At 44.5% G+C, this 17,021-nt stretch overlaps 2 non-coding genes across 2 annotated transcripts; both read right to left on the bottom strand.

Moving 5' to 3' along the window:
• Nucleotides 1-14,442: 14,442 nt before the first annotated feature.
• Trnaa-ugc lies at nucleotides 14,443-14,517 on the bottom strand. Its single transcript has one exon. It is a non-coding gene; the product is annotated as a tRNA-Ala (tRNA).
• Nucleotides 14,518-16,201: 1,684 nt separating this feature from the next.
• Nucleotides 16,202-16,276, bottom strand: Trnaa-ugc. The gene has a single exon. It is a non-coding gene; the product is annotated as a tRNA-Ala (tRNA).
• Nucleotides 16,277-17,021: the final 745 nt, after the last annotated feature.

Genomic DNA, 17,021 nt, shown 5'->3' with positions numbered 1-17,021 from the left:
TTTGCTTATCTGTTGAGTAGATTCCGCTGGATGGGTCAAATTAATGAGTGCCCAGTTTTATTCGGTGTTAGATTATTTTAAAATTTTTGTAGTAGTTAGTTTTAAAAATAGTGTAACGGCGTTGTAGACGATGGCTGACTCCACGTCGCGAGCGCACTGAATGGCACAGCGCTTCTTTGTGGTTTCAATACATCAATGACATTTTTTATGAACGTTCATGGTCAGCAACAATGTTATATGTGCTGATATGAAATTGAGATACGTGTTTTTCACACGTGAATTCGAACACCTTCTATGTTGTGGTAAAAATCGAGAAGTTCACAGAACACGGTTTTATGTTATCAAGATATCCCCCTCTCCAACAATGATGTCTGAGCTTGATGATTTAGTTTCACAAAGAAAACAGTTTTTTTTAATTAACCTCAAAGAGATACGAAGCAAAACAATTTCAGTTTATGACATCAATTCTAAAGCATACGTTTTCATGACTTCATTATTCTCTTGCCGCCATCAATGTGATGTGGCACGGATTCGTGAACGTTTTATTTTCCCATTTTAAAATATTTAAGTGATACCGACCAGTGCGAACAAAGTAGCAATATAGCACATACCGCGCAAGCCACTGTGGGGTGTACGGCGGAAGGCATCACATACCACACTATTAGTCATTCGCTTTCCTGTTCCACTTGCAAATACAGCGAGGAAGAAATGACCGACAGGGCGTCTTTACGAACCGGAATTCCTTTACCATATCTTCATGGCCCTTCCGCTAAGTGTACGTACGTGGTACTATAATCTTTCTGCAGTCTGCCACAAATGGCGGTTTTCTAAATTTCCGCAATAGTACCAGGTGAAAAATCTGTCTTTCTCCCTGCAGGGATTCTCATTTCATTTCACGAAACATCTCCGTAACACTTGCGTGTTGATCCAACCAACCAGTAAGAAACCTAGTGCAACGTCTCCCAGTTGCTTCGATGTCTTATTTAATCCGACCTGGTGGGAATCACAAACACTCGAACAGAATCTGTTACATTAGCGTTCCAAAACGCCGTCCCCTTAACGGATGAGCTACACTTTTCCAAAATTTTCCCAACAAAACGAAATCGATCATTCGCCTGCCTTTTTACCAATCTGGCGTGTTCATTCCATACCATATGACTTTGCAACGTTACACCTAGATATTTAATCGACCTGACTGTGTCATGCATCACCCTACTGAACCTGCAATGCATTATTACAGCGTTGTTTTTCCTACTCATCCGCGTTAACTTACATTATTCTACACTACTGGCCATTAAAATTCCTACACCACGAAGATGACGTGCTACAGACGTGAAATTTAACCGACAGGAAGATGATGCTGTGATATGCAAATGATTAGCTTTTCAGAGAATTCACACAAGGTTGGCGCCGGTGGCAACATCTACAACGTGCTCACATGAGGAAAGTTTCCAACCGATTTCTCATACACAAACAGCAGTTGACCGGTGTTGCCTGGTGAAACGTTGTAGTGATGCCTCGTGTAAGGACGGGAAATAGGAGAAATGCGTACCATCACGTTTCCGACTTTGATAAAGGTCTGATTGTAGCCTTTCGCGATTGCGGTTTATCGTATCGCGACATTGCTGCTGGCGTTGGTCGAGATCCAAAGCAGAATATGGAATCGGTGCTTTCTGGAGGGTAATACGGAACGCCGTGCTGGATCCCAAGGGCCTCGTATCGCTAGCAGTCGAGATGACAGGCATCTTATCCGCATGGCTGTAACGGATCGTGCAGCCACGTCTCAATCCCTGAGTCAACAGATGGGGACGTTTGCAACATAACAACCATCTGCACGAACAGTTCGACGACGTTTGCAGCAGCATGGACTACCAGCTCGGAGACCATGGCTGCGGTTAACCTTGACGATGCATCACAGGCAGGAGCGCCTGTGATGGTGTACTGGACGAACCTGGGTGCACGAATGGCAAAACGTAATTTTTTCGGATGAATCCAGGTTCTGTTTACAGCATCATGATGGTCGCATCCGTGTTTGGCGACATCGCGGTGAACGCACATTGGAAGCGTGTGTTCGTCATCGTCATACTGGCGTATCACCCGGCGTGATGGTATGGGGTGCCATTGGTTACACATCTCGTTCACCTCTTGTTCGCATTGACGGCACTTTGAACTGTGGACGTTACATTACAGATGTGCTACGACCCGTAGCTCTACCCTTCATTCGATCCTTGCGAGCCGGCCGAGGTGACCGAGCAGTTCTAGGCGCTGAAGCCTGGGACCACGTGACCGCTACGGTCGCAGGTTCGAATCCTGCCTCGGGCATGGATGTGTGTGGTGTCCTTAGGTTAGTTAGGTTTAAGTAGTTCTAAATTCTAGGGGACTGATGACCTCAGAAGTTAAGTCCCATTAGTGCTCAGAGTCGTTTGAACCATTTTTTGGATCCCTGCGAAACCCTAGATTTCTGCAGGATAATGCACGACCTCATGTTGCAGGTCCTGTACGGGACTTTCTGGATATAGAAAATGTTTGACTGCTGACCTGGCCAGCACATTCTCCAGATCTCTCTCCCATTTTTAAAGTCTGGTCAATTGTGGCCGAGCAACTGGCTCGTCACAATACGCCAGTCACTACACTTGATGAACTGTGGTATTTTGTTGAAGCTGCATGGGCAGCTGTACCCGTACACGCCATCCAAGCTCTGTTTGGCTCAATGCCCAGGCGTATCAAGGCCGTTATTACGGCCAGAGGTGGTTGTTCTGGGTATTGATTTCTCAGGATCTATGAACCCAAATTGCATGAAAATGTAATCTCTTGTCAGTTCTAGTATAATATATTTGACCAATGAATACTCGTTTATCATCTGCATTTCTTCTTGGTCTAGCAGTTTTAATGGCCAGTAGTGCATATCAGAGTGTGCTGCCATCATCACACCAATTAGAACTTTAGTCTAAGTTACCTTGTGTGTTCCTACAGTCATTCAACGATGACACCTTCTCGTAGACAATTAACGTCATCAGCCAACAGCTGTAATTATCTGCTCACCCTGTCCGTTAGATCGTTCATGTACCGTATACAGAGAATGACAGTGGTCCTGCCTCACTTCCCTTGCACGCCCCTCATGACACACCTGTCGTTGATGATCACTCGTATTCATAACGCTCTTGCTTGTATTAGTTAAAAACGATTTCGGAAAACCATGGTATATGGCATCAACCTGTTGCCTTCACGGTATCCTACAGACCACGAATGGTGGATGCGTCAACTATTGTAACTGGCCCTTAAAATGCTCGATTCTGGCATTTGATAAAAGTTGACGTCTGTGCTGGACCCACTCGTGTTCCTTCAGGAACAGAAATGGGGATCAGCCTCATCTTCAGAGTACGTCACCATCACGTAGACAGTTTGTAGAGAAACTAACCATCGGTGGACGAGCGTTATCCTACTGAAAAATGGCATCATACGGTCGTTTGCGAAATAGCACATTCGGACACGTACTAAAGAACAGACACCAGATATACATAATTAAGCCAAGGACGCCCAATGATCCCTTCAGTGCAGATGTGTCCCAATCTCGAACTCGTATGGGAATCGTGGAGATGCCCCGAATAAGGAAGATAATGGGCAAGGGGCACTACGTCACTAGTGTGGGGCATAAGTTGAGAATTTCGGTCTGACAGAAGGCGTGCTACAGTAGTAGGCGCAGCTACGATGGTCGCTATGTCCAGATGTTGTTGTGGTCAGCTTATCTGCCTATTAAGCTGGAGACCCGTGTTCGAATCCTGGTGTGGCACAAATTTTCAAGTTACCCCAATGATATAAATCATTGCTCACTAGCAGCAAATGTCTTTAATTATTCTGTGTCTTGATTCTCATAAGTCCAAGTGGACGTTTTCGGATCCATAAACGAATATTTTAATAACAAGTACGTATTATTGAAACACACTTGTTCTATCTTAGCGCTACCGAAAGAACAAACGGAAGAGCTGAAGATAACAAATTCGAAAGACGGCTTGAAAATTAATTAAAACAAGCAACAGGTCGCTAACAGTGCACGAGATTAATAAGATTGCGGGGCCAGGAAATGACCTTCCATACATGGTGGTAATAAATGAGAATACGTATTCCGACGACCGAGTGTTGCTGTACACAAGTTGAGAAACGTTGTTGTTTTAACCTCTCCAGGCTGTACCTTCCAAGAAGTATAGATAAAAGTGTATCATTTACCGAGACATTGAAGAACCTCAAAATGTAGACGTGTTACTCTCCCGCATATGCATTACACAACCCATCAAACAACTGATTTGTAGCAGATAGCCTTGAGAAGAGACGGAATAACGTTTGCACTTTAAACGCTAAAGGCATTCAGAAACCGAGGACTGCTTAGTGATCAGTTTGCTTATACCTATGATGGAAATTACTCATAGAAACAGGAAACATAAGCCGCGCGGGGTAGCCGAGCGGTCTAGGGGCCTTGCCACAGTTCGCGCGGCTCCAGCGTCGGAGGTTCGAGTCCTCCCTCGGGCATGGGTGTATGTGTTATCCTTAGGGTGAGTTAGATTAAGTAGTAAGTACGCCTGGAGGCCGATGAACCCAGCAGTTTGGTCCCATAGGAACTTACCACAAATTTGCAAAATATTTTCTAGGAATAACAAATGAAAAAAGAAAAACAACAGAATTGATCAAGGAAGAGACTGGAACAGAAGACGTAATTGTAACTGTAATGCAGATATACTGGGGGTGTGTGGTACAAATTTCCGGAATGTACCTCTTTCTTCCGCAGAAAAACTGAATGTCTCGGAGAGAAGTGAAATGAGTTATCGATTTTACCTCGCACTCACGCTCAGAGATATACAAAAACATAGTGAGGGGACAAAATCGCAACACCAAGATGGAGTTGTGCAACATAAACGAAATTTGGTAGCCGTATTCCTACATCTGAATGATGATGTCTGTTCAGATTTCACGTCAATCGTATATGAATGATACTAGTAACGCCACTACGATTATGCAAATCGGGTTTGTCCTAAATACAAGTCGTAATGGTTGTGAGCATTAGTTAGCGTCTCAGATTGGACGTGGTGAATGGATATTAGTCAAGAGTACCTTTAAGGACACAAAGATGCCATTATCAACTCCCCCACTGTGTTTAAACGAGGTCGTGTATAGAGCTCCGAGAAGGTGGACATTCCTTCTGCGGTTTTGCAGAAAGACTTGTCAGCAATGTAACCTCCGCACATGACTGCTGGGAGTGGTGGTCACAAGAATATTCGGTCACAAGAAGACCGGTCTCCTCGCAACCACATGGCACTACCAAGTGGTAAGACCATCATGTTCGGCGTATGGCTCTAGCAGATCGTGATGCATCTGCACCAGCAGTCTGAGCGGTAGCTGACACCACAGTGACACAACACCTGTAACAAATCGGTTACTCCAAGGACAGCTATGAGACAAATGTCCTGTAGGATGCATTCTACTGACCCCCCCAAAAAATGGTTCAAATGGCTCTAAGCACTATGGGACTTAAATCATCTGTGGTCATCAGTCCCCTAGACTTAGAACTACTTAAACCTTACTAAACTAAGACCATCACACACACTCATGCCCGAGGCGGTATTCGAAGCTGCGACAGTAGCAGAAGCGAGGTTCCGGACTGAAGCGGCTAGAACCGCTCGGCCACAGCGGCCGGCCCACGGACCCCAAACCCACAGCCTCTTTCGACTTCTCTAGTGCCAAGCGAGAACTCGTTGGCGACCAGGGTGGAGGTCTTCTGTGTTTTCTGATGAAAGACTGTTCTGCCTCGGTGCCAGTGGTGGCCGTGTGTTGTTTATAGGGAGACCAGTCGAGGGCCTGCAACCAACCTGTGTGAGTGCTAGACGCACTGGCCGTACACCTGGTGTTATGGTCAGCGGTGCGATTCCATTGACAGCATGAGCGCTTTCGTGGTCATCCCACGCACCCAGACTGAAAGTTTGTACCTCAGCCTTGTAGTTCGACCTGTTACGATGCCATTTATGAATAGTATGCAGGGGGTGCTTTCCAGCAGGGTAACGTTCGCCCACATACCGCTATTGTAAGCCAACATACTCTATCAAGTGTCGACATGTTGTCTTGACCTGTTCAATCACCAGATCTGTCTCCAATGGAGCGCATATGGGACATCATTGGACGACAACTCGAGAGTCATCCGCAAACATCCGTCGCTGTATTGACCGACCAAGTGCCGCAGGAATGCAATTCGATCCAACAAACTGACATCCAGTTCCTGTAAGACAAAATGCATGCATGTTTGGATGCTTGCATTCAACCTTCTGGCCTTTACACCAGTTCCGACTGTACCAGCATTTCAGATTTACATTACCTTGTTTTAAGCTTACATTAACCTCGGATATTGCAAATTGAGGGATGAAGAAGTAAAGGCAGCGGAGGATCAAGTAGGTATAAAGACAAGGACTAGATGAAATCCTTGGGTGACAGAAGAAATATTGAATTTAATTGACGAAAGGAGAAAATATAAAAATGCAGTAAATGAAGAAGGCATAAAGGAATACAAACGTCTCAAAAGTGAGATCGACAGGAAGTGCAAAATGGCTGAGCAGGGATGGCTAGAGGACAAATGTAAGGATGTAGAGGCTTATCTCACTAGGGGTAAGATAGATACTGCCTACAGGAAAATTAAAGAGACCTTTGGAGAAAAGAGAACAACTTGTATGAATGTCAAAAGATCAGATGGAAACCCAGTTCTAAGCAAAGAAGGGAAAGCAGAAAGGTAGAAGGAGTATATAGAGGGTCTATACAATTGAGATGTACTTGAGGGCAGTGTTATAAAAATGATGTAGATGAAGATGAAGTGGGAGATATGATATTGCGTGAACAGTTTGATAGAGCACTGAAAGACCGAAGTCAGAACAAGGCCCCGGGAGTAGACAACATTCCATTAGAACTACTGACAGCCTTGGGAGAGCCAGTCCTGACAAAACTCTACCATCTAGTGAGCAAGATGTATGAGACACGTGAAAAACCCTCAGACGTCAAGAAGAATATAATAATTCCAACCCCAAAGAAAGCAGGCGTTGACGAATGTGAAAATTACCGAACTCTCAGGTTAATAAGCTACGGCTGCAAAATACTAACGCGAATTCTTTACAGACGAATGGAAAAACTGGTAGAAGCCGACCCTGAGGAAGATCAGTTTGGATTCCATAGAAATATGGAAACACGTGAGGCAATACTGACCCTACGACCTAACTTAGAAGAAAGATTAAGGAAAGGCAAACCTACGTTTCTAGCATTTGTAGACTTTAGAGAAAATTTTTGACAATGTTGACTGGAATACTCTCTTTCAAATTCTGAAGGTGGCAGGGATAAAATACAGGGAGCGAAAGGCTACTTGCAATTTGTACAGAAACCAGATGGCACTTATAAGAGTAGAGAGGCATGAAAGGGAAGCAGAGGTTGGGAAGGGTGTGAGACAGGGTTGTAGCCTCTCCCCGATGCTATTCAATCTGTATATTGAGCAAGCAGTAAAGGAAACAAAAGATAAGTTCGGAGTAGGCATTAAAATTCATGCAGAAGAAATAAAAAGGTTGAGGTTCGCCGATGACATTGTAATTCTGGAAGAGCAGTTGAACGGAATGGACAGTGTCTTGAAAGTAGGATATAAGATGAACATTAACAAAAGCAAAACGAAGATAATGGAATGTAGCCGAAATAAGTCGGGTGATGCTGAGGGAATTAGATTAGGAAATGAGACACTTAAAGTAGTAGAGGAGTTATGAAATGACAATTAAATAGACACCCTAGCTGCAAACAGACGTTGATATACTTCACTGGGGACATGTTGAAAATGTGTGCCCCGACTGGGACTCGAACCCGGGATCTCCTGCTTACATGGCAGACGATCTATCCATCTGAGCCACCGAGGGCACAGAGGATATTGCGTCTGCAGGGACTTATCCCTTGCACGCTCCCCGTGAGATCCACATTCCCAACATGTCCACACAACTACATTCGTAGTGCGCCTAATACATGTTTGCCCATCATACTCATTACTCATGGCAGATTAATCTACCAAGTCCCGTACGAGTTCGGGCATAGCGTGTGCGTTCACACAAGAAGATCAATGGCCGGGAAGCCATATTTTAACTGTATATGACGGTAGTATCTGTTCCCGAAAGAACACATACCGTGGATGACCATGCAGCTTTGCTAGAAATGAAATGATAATTAAATAGACATCCTAGCTGCAAGCAGGCGTTGATATACTTCACTGGGGACATGTTGAAAATGTGTGCCCCGACCGGGACTCGATCCCGGGATCTCCTGCTTATATGGCAGACGCTCTGACCATCTTTTTTTTTTTTTTTTTTTTTTTTTTTTTAGGGCCTCCCTTCTCTCCTCACAGCCCTTCCAAACGCTCACCTTGCTTTGCCTTTTTCGGCTAGCCTCTTTGCTTTTGTCGTTTTTATTATTATTATCATTTTTATTATGAGTCCATCCTTCTACCAACTTATTTTTACTTATTTTATTGTATGTACATTTTTATGTTTTTGATGCCAAGTCCTCATTTTTCTTACTTTTCGCGAGTGCTCGGTCACTTTTTCTTTTTTTGTATCTTTTTTTTAATTTTTTTTATTTTTTTATTTTTTTATTTTATTTTTTTATTTCGGCTTCTTAATTTTTTTTCTGTAAGCTGGATGTCTAAATTACCTTAGCTAACAGAAATGAGAAATAAATATTTCTTCTTAATATTAATTAAAGGTAATGAATCTTCCTCTTGCTAATTGAAAGATAAGTATATTAAAATAAAATGATACGTGAAGTCTCTCATCTTCATAAGGAAAACTTAAAATCTTGCAACCCCTTGAAGAACGTTTTTTTAGAACTTAAAACTTCTCCGCGTATGGCATAAGATAATTTAAAAAAAAATACAATACATAAAACTTGATGTCTAATTTCTTCATGAGGATATAGTCCTGTGCGTCTTGCCACGGACTTGATTTCTTTTCTGCAGTGTCTCGTGAAAGGATCGAAGACATTCCGGTTCCCGGTATCTGTAATCGTGCAAGGCTGACCTCTCTGAATTCCGTACCAATCTTAATCTGTCTATTGTTCTCTGTTTAATTTTATTACATGATTCTATTTAGGAAGCATGCGTAATTTTTTTTGTAGTCTTTTGTCCGCATGAGATGATGGTGCTGAGTCGTTAGATACACCCAGTAATCTTCTTTGCTTTTATTTTCTGCCTTCAAGATATAGTGCACAGTGTGCCCTTTTAGCCAGTTAACAGCATTTCTTTTCGTATCAGGGTATGGCACTGCGTCTGGAGTCAGAAAATCTGGGGCGGTGAAAACGGTTGGAGATGTTCTGTTAACGGTCGCTAATTTCTGCTTAACTATATGCCATATGTCTCTTACTCTTTCACACACGAATCGGTGTTCTTCAGTGTCAAGAAGGTTACACGACGCGCACAAGGGCGAATTTGTGAGATGTATAGCGTGCAATTTGGAATTAGTTGAAATTTTCCTGTTGACTGCATTATACCAAGTTGCTTTCACCTTAGAGGGTAAGTTCCGATCGTGGATATTTTTCCAAATTGCAGACCAGTCGTTGTTGGGGTATTTTCTTTCAATAATATTTCCTTCCTTAGCTTCCATCAAATATGTATAGATGTCCTTTACTCTCTTCAACTGCTGTTCTGAGAGCCTCGAGGAGATATAACTGTACTCAGCGAGAAAAGTTTTCAGGTGACAAAGACCAGCTGGTATATGCTTCACATCTATTGGCGGCTGCATGCTTGTTGGAGCAATTTCATTCAGCAAGTGGGCCGTTAAGCTGTGGGGCATCTGTTTCCGTTGCTTGCACATTCGACAGACATATAACGCTCGTGACCTGTAACTGACATCAACAAGGTTTAAACCTCCTTTCCTTGTTGGGAGTGTTAGTGTATTGAACTTCACTTTGAAAATGTTGCCTTGGCATACAAAGCTTCCTATCGCGGATAAAATTCTTCTGGCTGTTTCTAATGGCATCGGAAAAGCTTGGACAACATAGTTAAGTTTGGATGTTATATACACATTTACTAGTTTGATTTTCTGTATCTCATCCAGTTGCCTCATACTGTTTCCTTGTACAGATGCTCGTATGCTTGCAAGTAGGTTTTTATAATTGACGGCAATAGTGTGTTGGATGTTGCTCCTAAATTCAATACCCAAACATTTCAATGTGGATACTTCCGTCAATTGTCCCCGATTTTGCATGGATATTCCTCTGCCTAGGTTCATGATGCCTGACTTCCTTTTATTTAGTTTGGCGCCAGAAGCAAGTTCATATGTGTGTACAATCTGAAGAGCTTTCGCCACTTCATCTTCATTTATAGCCAGGACGCCCACATCATCTGCGTAGGCGTTGCACACTATTTTCTTGCCGTTTATACGCAATCCTTGCAGGTGATGCGTGAGTGTCGCGAGGAGAGGTTCTATTGCTATTGCGAAAAGGGCCATTGACATTGGGCAACCTTGACGTACGGATCCAGTCAGTTCAATCTCTCTACTTAGTTGTCCGTTTATCATTATTCGTGCTACTCTGTTTTTCAGAATTTGTTGAATAATCCTCACGAATCGTGGTGGGAATCCCATTACTTCCATGATACCAAGAAGATACTTATGATCGACCCCGTCAAACGCCTTCTCGAAGTCTAATGACACTAAAGCACATTTTATTCGGCATACATTTGCGGTTGATATTGTATCCCTATATTCGCATATATTCTGATAGATGTTTCTGTCTTTGCCTACACATGTTTGGTACGTGCCAGTTACAGAGTTAATAACCATTTTTATTCTTCTTGCTAATACGCGGGCCATGATTTTGTAATCACTGTTGAGTAATGTTACTGGGCGAAGGTTTTCAATCGCTTTGCTAAGTGAGTTTTTAGGAATTAGAACTATGATCCCTTCAGGAAATTCTTTGGGAGCGGCAACAGTGCCACTCATGATTTCGTTGTACATACATAGCAACTTGCTTTTCATTTGTGGCCAGAACACTTGGTAAAATTCCACGGGGATACCGTCAGGTCCTGGAGACTTATTTTTAGGACTCTGTGCTATGGCGTCTATCAATTCGTCCTCTTCTATTTCGGCCATGAGATTTTCTACTTGCTCTGTATTAATTCGTCCTGATACGTTTCTAACAAGATCACGCCGCGCCTCGTCGACGGTAGGTTTGGTGGACATCATATCCGAGATATATTTATGAACAGCGTTTTGAATTTCATGCTGTTTTGTGTGCCTGGTCCCATCAGGTAACTTAACTTCTGTCAGTATTTTTCTGTTTCCTCTCTTATTCTCACGCATTACATGGTACATAGCCGTTTCTTCCCCTTCTACAACGTTGTGTAGTCTCGCTCTGACTTTAAAACCTTCTGACTGTCGCCGCTTCAGCGCCAAAAGTTTTGCTTTGACTTTCTGAATCCGGCTAAAGTTCTCCATTAATCGTGTGTCCAAGGTGTACAGGTCTCTAAGGCAGCTAAAATAAAATTCAGTCGTCTTTTTAATCCAGAAACTTTTCTGTCGCGAGTAATCCATCAGCATTCTTCTTACTTTAGGCTTCGCACATTGTAACCACCAAGCTATGGCAGAACTGTATCGCGGGAATCGTTTCTCGCATTCTTGCCACACATTAGTAAATGCTACGCGACATTCCTCATCTTGGAGATGTGTAATGTTGAGTTTCCATATGCCCCTCGCTCGGTAAGTCTCTTGTTTTTCCAAATTTACTGTGGTGATGTACGCGGCATGGTCAGAAAACATAGTGGGCCAGACCTCAGACTGGAGTACATGGTTCTTAAGGTTGGACGACACGTAAATTCTGTCTAGCCTGCTTGCTGAGTGACTGTTAAAATATGTGGAACCGGCCCGTGCGCCATGGGTACGTTACCAGGTATCGGTTAACTGCATTTGGTGGACTATTCTTTCCAGTTCTACGGACTTGTTGAAATTCGGTGTCTGGTCTTTCGGGCTAAGTACAGAATTAAAATCGCCGGCTAGGATTATATAATCTTGACGTGTACCGAAGAGATGAACGATTTCCCTTCTAAAGAAATCCGCTCTAGCACGCCTGTTATTGTTGCCTGACGGTGCATAAACGTTGATGATGCGGGCATTGTTAACAGTCACTGCAACCCCTCTGCTGTTTTCAAGTTTTACTATTTGTGTGACACGTATGCCTTCTTTCGTGAGAATTGCGGTTCGCAGCTCTGCACCGATACCGGGGTTTATTGTGGCGTTGTATCCACGTATCTTTTCTAATTTAATATCTGTTACTTCCTGTAACAGTAGTATATCAACGTCAGCTGCGTATAGAAAGTCTTGCAGATGTTGTAAATGCAGGGAGGAGCGTATCTTATTAATGTTCAACGTAGCGATTTTGTAGGCTTGCGCTGCGTTCATATTGTCCTATTCATTACCGAAGTCAGTATTCGTCATACGAAGTGCTGTCGGAGGAAAATCCTTTTTCACATGTATGTTCCGGCAATGATGTATTCATCGTGTTCAGTTGATCTCTTGGGGCAGAAGTCTGTTCCGTTCCTCCAGTTTCGCTCAATTCTTCATCTTGATGCATTTCATCCGATTCATCAGCCCAGGTTTTGTGTTGATTAGCTTTCGATGTCTCTTTTTCTGCATTTCTAGTATCAGGGAAAACCTTGTATGCATCGAAATTTACTATCAGCTTCAACCTCTCGTTTGACGACTGGTCCGTTGACATGGGGCATGGTGTATTTGATTTGGCTTGCAAGGGGTCAGGTGCCTGCATACTAAGAACCGGATTACGATGTTGTTCTTCATGCAGTTTGTTGCTAATCTGCTTTACTTTTTCTCGCAAAGGGGGTGCCAGTTGTTCAGCTCCCTTATGAGCTAGTCTCCTCTTTTTATGTTTCCTTGGCGGACTGACTCTCGGGCAGGTTTCATCGTTTTCCATTATATCTTGGGTTTCTTGCGCTCGGTCCTGTTCTCTGGCAAGTGATGGGTTGGTTTCCTTGTGGTTTTCTGGAGACTGCTCATTCTGAAGGACTATAACCGGTTCAGGAGTTTGTTCTATTTGAACAGAGATATTTGGTTCTTTTTCTTGACTCTTTTGCTGTGTTGTCACCGTCGAGTCGCTAACTTCCATTATCACTTCATTGTTGCGAGCTGCATCATCCTGGATAGCGTCCCGAGTAGCGTCAGGAGCGTCACGCGTATAGAGTTGTTCAGCGGCTGCCGCTACGTAAGTTAAAGGCAACGTTGACATGGCCGGGGGTCTCACTGCATCGCCCGCAGGGAGCTGGGCCACTCGGCGTTGTATACACTGCGAGAGGACATGGCCTGTGCCGCCGCAAGACGCGCAGGTTCTTGGCTGCCCATCATATATGACTACAGCCCGATAACCACAAACATTTATATACGAGGGTATGTGCTTGTGTAAATCAACTCGCAGTTGCCTGATACTATTCAAGACGGGGAACTTGTGAGCAGGAGACCACTTTTCTGCAAAATTGCTAATCATTCACCCCTAAGGAGCTATCACGGAGTTTATCTGCTCAGCGGTGATTTCAAATGGTAGCTCAAAGATACGGACAGTCCTTAATCCAAAGCCAGCATGCGTAACACGAACTTCACTAACATTGCCATCGTGATGTTAGAACTTAAATGTTCCGCCACTAGATTCCACAATTTTGTCACACAATTCCGTGTTTTTAAGCTTGACATACACAATACTACTCACAATTGAAAGGAGAATACCTATAATATCATCAAAAGATATTTTCACAACTTCTTCTAACCATGTCTCAATTTCGAACGAATTCGGTCTCTGCCCTTTCTGGTCAAAAACAAATTTCAATGTGTCTCTCCTATTAGGCTGATCCATCTCTCCTTCTAATATGAATCCATCAAGAGTCTCAAATAACGCAACCAACTACTGCAACAGGCGCTTGACTTACCGAGCGGAGCGCAGCAGACCGCAGCGCACAGCACACGCCAGAGCTCCGCACACCACGGCCGCCAAAAGCCGACTGCAAACCATCTGAACCACCGAGGGCACAGAGGACATTGCGTCTGCAGGGACTTATCCCTTGCACGCTCCCCGTGAGATCCACATTCCCAACATGTCCACACCACTACATTCGTAGTGCGCCTAATAGATGTTTGCCCATCATACTCATTACTCGTGGCAGATTAATCTACCAAGTCCCGTACGAGTTCGGGCATAGCGTGTGCGTTCGCACAAGAAGGTCAATGGCCGGGAAGCCATATTTTAACTGTATATGACGGTAGTATCTGTTCCCGAAAGAATACATACCGTGGATTACCATGCAGCTTTGCTAGAAATGAAATGATAATTAAATAGACACCCTAGCTGCAAACAGGCGTTGATATTCTTCACTGGGGACATGTTGAAAATGTGCGCCCCGACCGGGACTCGAACCCGGAATCTCCTGCTTGCATGGCAGACGCTCTATCCGTCTGAGCCACCGAGGGCACGGAGGATATTGCGTCTGCAGGGACCTATCCCTTGCACGCTCCCCGTGAGATCCACATACCCAACATGTCCACACCACTACATTCGTAGTGCGCCTAATAGATGTTTGCCCATCATACTCATTACTCGTGGCAGATTAATCTACCAAGTCCCGTATGAGTTCGGGCATAGCGTGTGCGTTCACACAAGAAGGTCAATGGCCGGGAGCCATATTTTAACCGTATATGACGGTAGTATCTGTTCCCGAAAGAACACATACCGTGGATTACCATGCAGCTTTGCTAGAAAAGAAACGATAATTAAATAGACACCCTAGCAGCAAACAGGCGTTGATATTCTTCACTGGGGACATGTAGAAAATGTACGCCCCGACCGGGACTCGAACCCGGAATCTCCTGCTTGCATGGCACACGCTCTATCCGTCTGAGCCACCGAGGGCACGGAGGATATTGCGTCTGCACGGACTTATCCCTTGCACGCTCCCCGTGAGATCCACATACCCAACATGTCCACACCACTACATTCGTAGTGCGCCTAATAGATGTTTCCCCATCATACTCATTACTCGTGGCAGATTAATCTACCAAGTCCCGTATGAGTTCGGGCATAGCGTGTGCGTTCACACAAGAAGGTCAATGGCCGGGAAGCCATATTTTAACCGTATATGACGGTAGTATCTGTTCCCGAAAGAACACATACCGTGGATTACCATGCAGCTTTGCTAGAAAAGAAATGATAATTAAATAGACACCCTAGCAGCAAACAGGCGTTGATATTCTTCACTGGGGACATGTAGAAAATGTACGCCCCGACCGGGATTCGAACCCGGAATCTCCTGCTTGCATGGCACACGCTCTATCCGTCTGAGCCACCGAGGGCACGGAGGATATTGCGTCTGCACGGACTTATCCCTTGCACGCTCCCCGTGAGATCCACATACCCAACATGTCCACACCACTACATTCGTAGTGCGCCTAATAGATGTTTCCCCATCATACTCATTACTCGTGGCAGATTAATCTACCAAGTCCCGTATGAGTTCGGGCATAGCGTGTGCGTTCACACAAGAAGGTCAATGGCCGGGAAGCCATATTTTAACCGTATATGACGGTAGTATCTGTTCCCGAAAGAACACATACCGTGGATTACCATGCAGCTTTGCTAGAAAAGAAATGATAATTAAATAGACACCCTAGCTGCAAACAGGCGTTGATATTCTTCACTGGGGACATGTTGAAAATGTGCGCCCCGACCGGGACTCGAGCCCGGAATCTCCTGCTTGCATGGCAGACGCTCTATCCGTCTGAGCCACCGAGGGCACGGAGGATATTGCGTCTGCACGGACTTATCCCTTGCACGCTCCCCGTGAGATCCACATTCCCAACATGTCCACACCACTACATTCGTAGTGCGCCTAATAGATGTTTGCCCATCATACTCATTACTCGTGGCAGATTAATCTACCAAGTCCCGTACGAGTTCGGGCATAGCGTGTGCGTTCACACAAGAAGGTCAATGGCCGAGAAGCCATATGTTAACTGTATATGACGGTAGTATTTGTTCCCGAAAGAATACATACCGTGGATTACCATGCAGCTTTGCTAGAAATGAAATGATAATTAAATAGACACCCTAGCTGCAAACAGGCGTTGATATTCTTCACTGGGGACATGTTGAAAATGTGCGCCCCGACCGGGACTCGAACCCGGAATCTCCTGCTTGCATGGCAGACGCTCTATCCGTCTGAGCCACCGAGGGCACGGAGGATATTGCGTCTGCACGGACTTATCCCTTGCACGCTCCCCGTGAGATCCACATACCCAACATGTCCACACCACTACATTCGTAGTGCGCCTAATAGATGTTTCCCCATCATACTCATTACTCGTGGCAGATTAATCTACCAAGTCCCGTACGAGTTCGGGCATAGCGTGTGCGTTCACACAAGAAGGTCAATGGCCGGGAAGCCATATTTTAACTGTATATGACGGTAGTATCTGTTCCCGAAAGAATACATACTGTGGATTACCATGCAGTTTTGCTAGAAATGAAATGATAATTAAATAGACACCCTAGCTGCAAACAGGCGTTGATATTCTTCACTGGGGACATGTTGAAAATGTGCGCCCCGACCGGGACTCGAACCCGGAAACTCCTGCTTGCATGGCAGACGCTCTATCCGTCTGAGCAACCGAGGGCACGGAGGATATTGCGCCTGCACGGACTTATCCCTTGCACGCTCCCCGTGAGATCCACATACCCAACATGTCCACACCACTACATTCGTAGTGCGCCTAATAGATGTTTCCCCATCATACTCATTACTCGTGGCAGATTAATCTACCAAGTCCCGTACGAGTTCGGGCATAGCGTGTGCGTTCACACAAGAAGGTCAATGGCCGGGAAGCCATATTTTAACTGTATATGACGGTAGTATCTGTTCCCGAAAGAATACATACTGTGGATTACCATGCAGTTTTGCTAGAAATGAAATGATAATTAAA

Source organism: Schistocerca americana, chromosome 7 (genome assembly GCF_021461395.2).
Source record: "Schistocerca americana isolate TAMUIC-IGC-003095 chromosome 7, iqSchAmer2.1, whole genome shotgun sequence".
NCBI lineage: Eukaryota > Metazoa > Arthropoda > Insecta > Orthoptera > Acrididae > Schistocerca > Schistocerca americana.
Note: the sequence above shows the minus strand (reverse complement) of the source record. Positions and strands in the feature narration are given on the sequence as shown.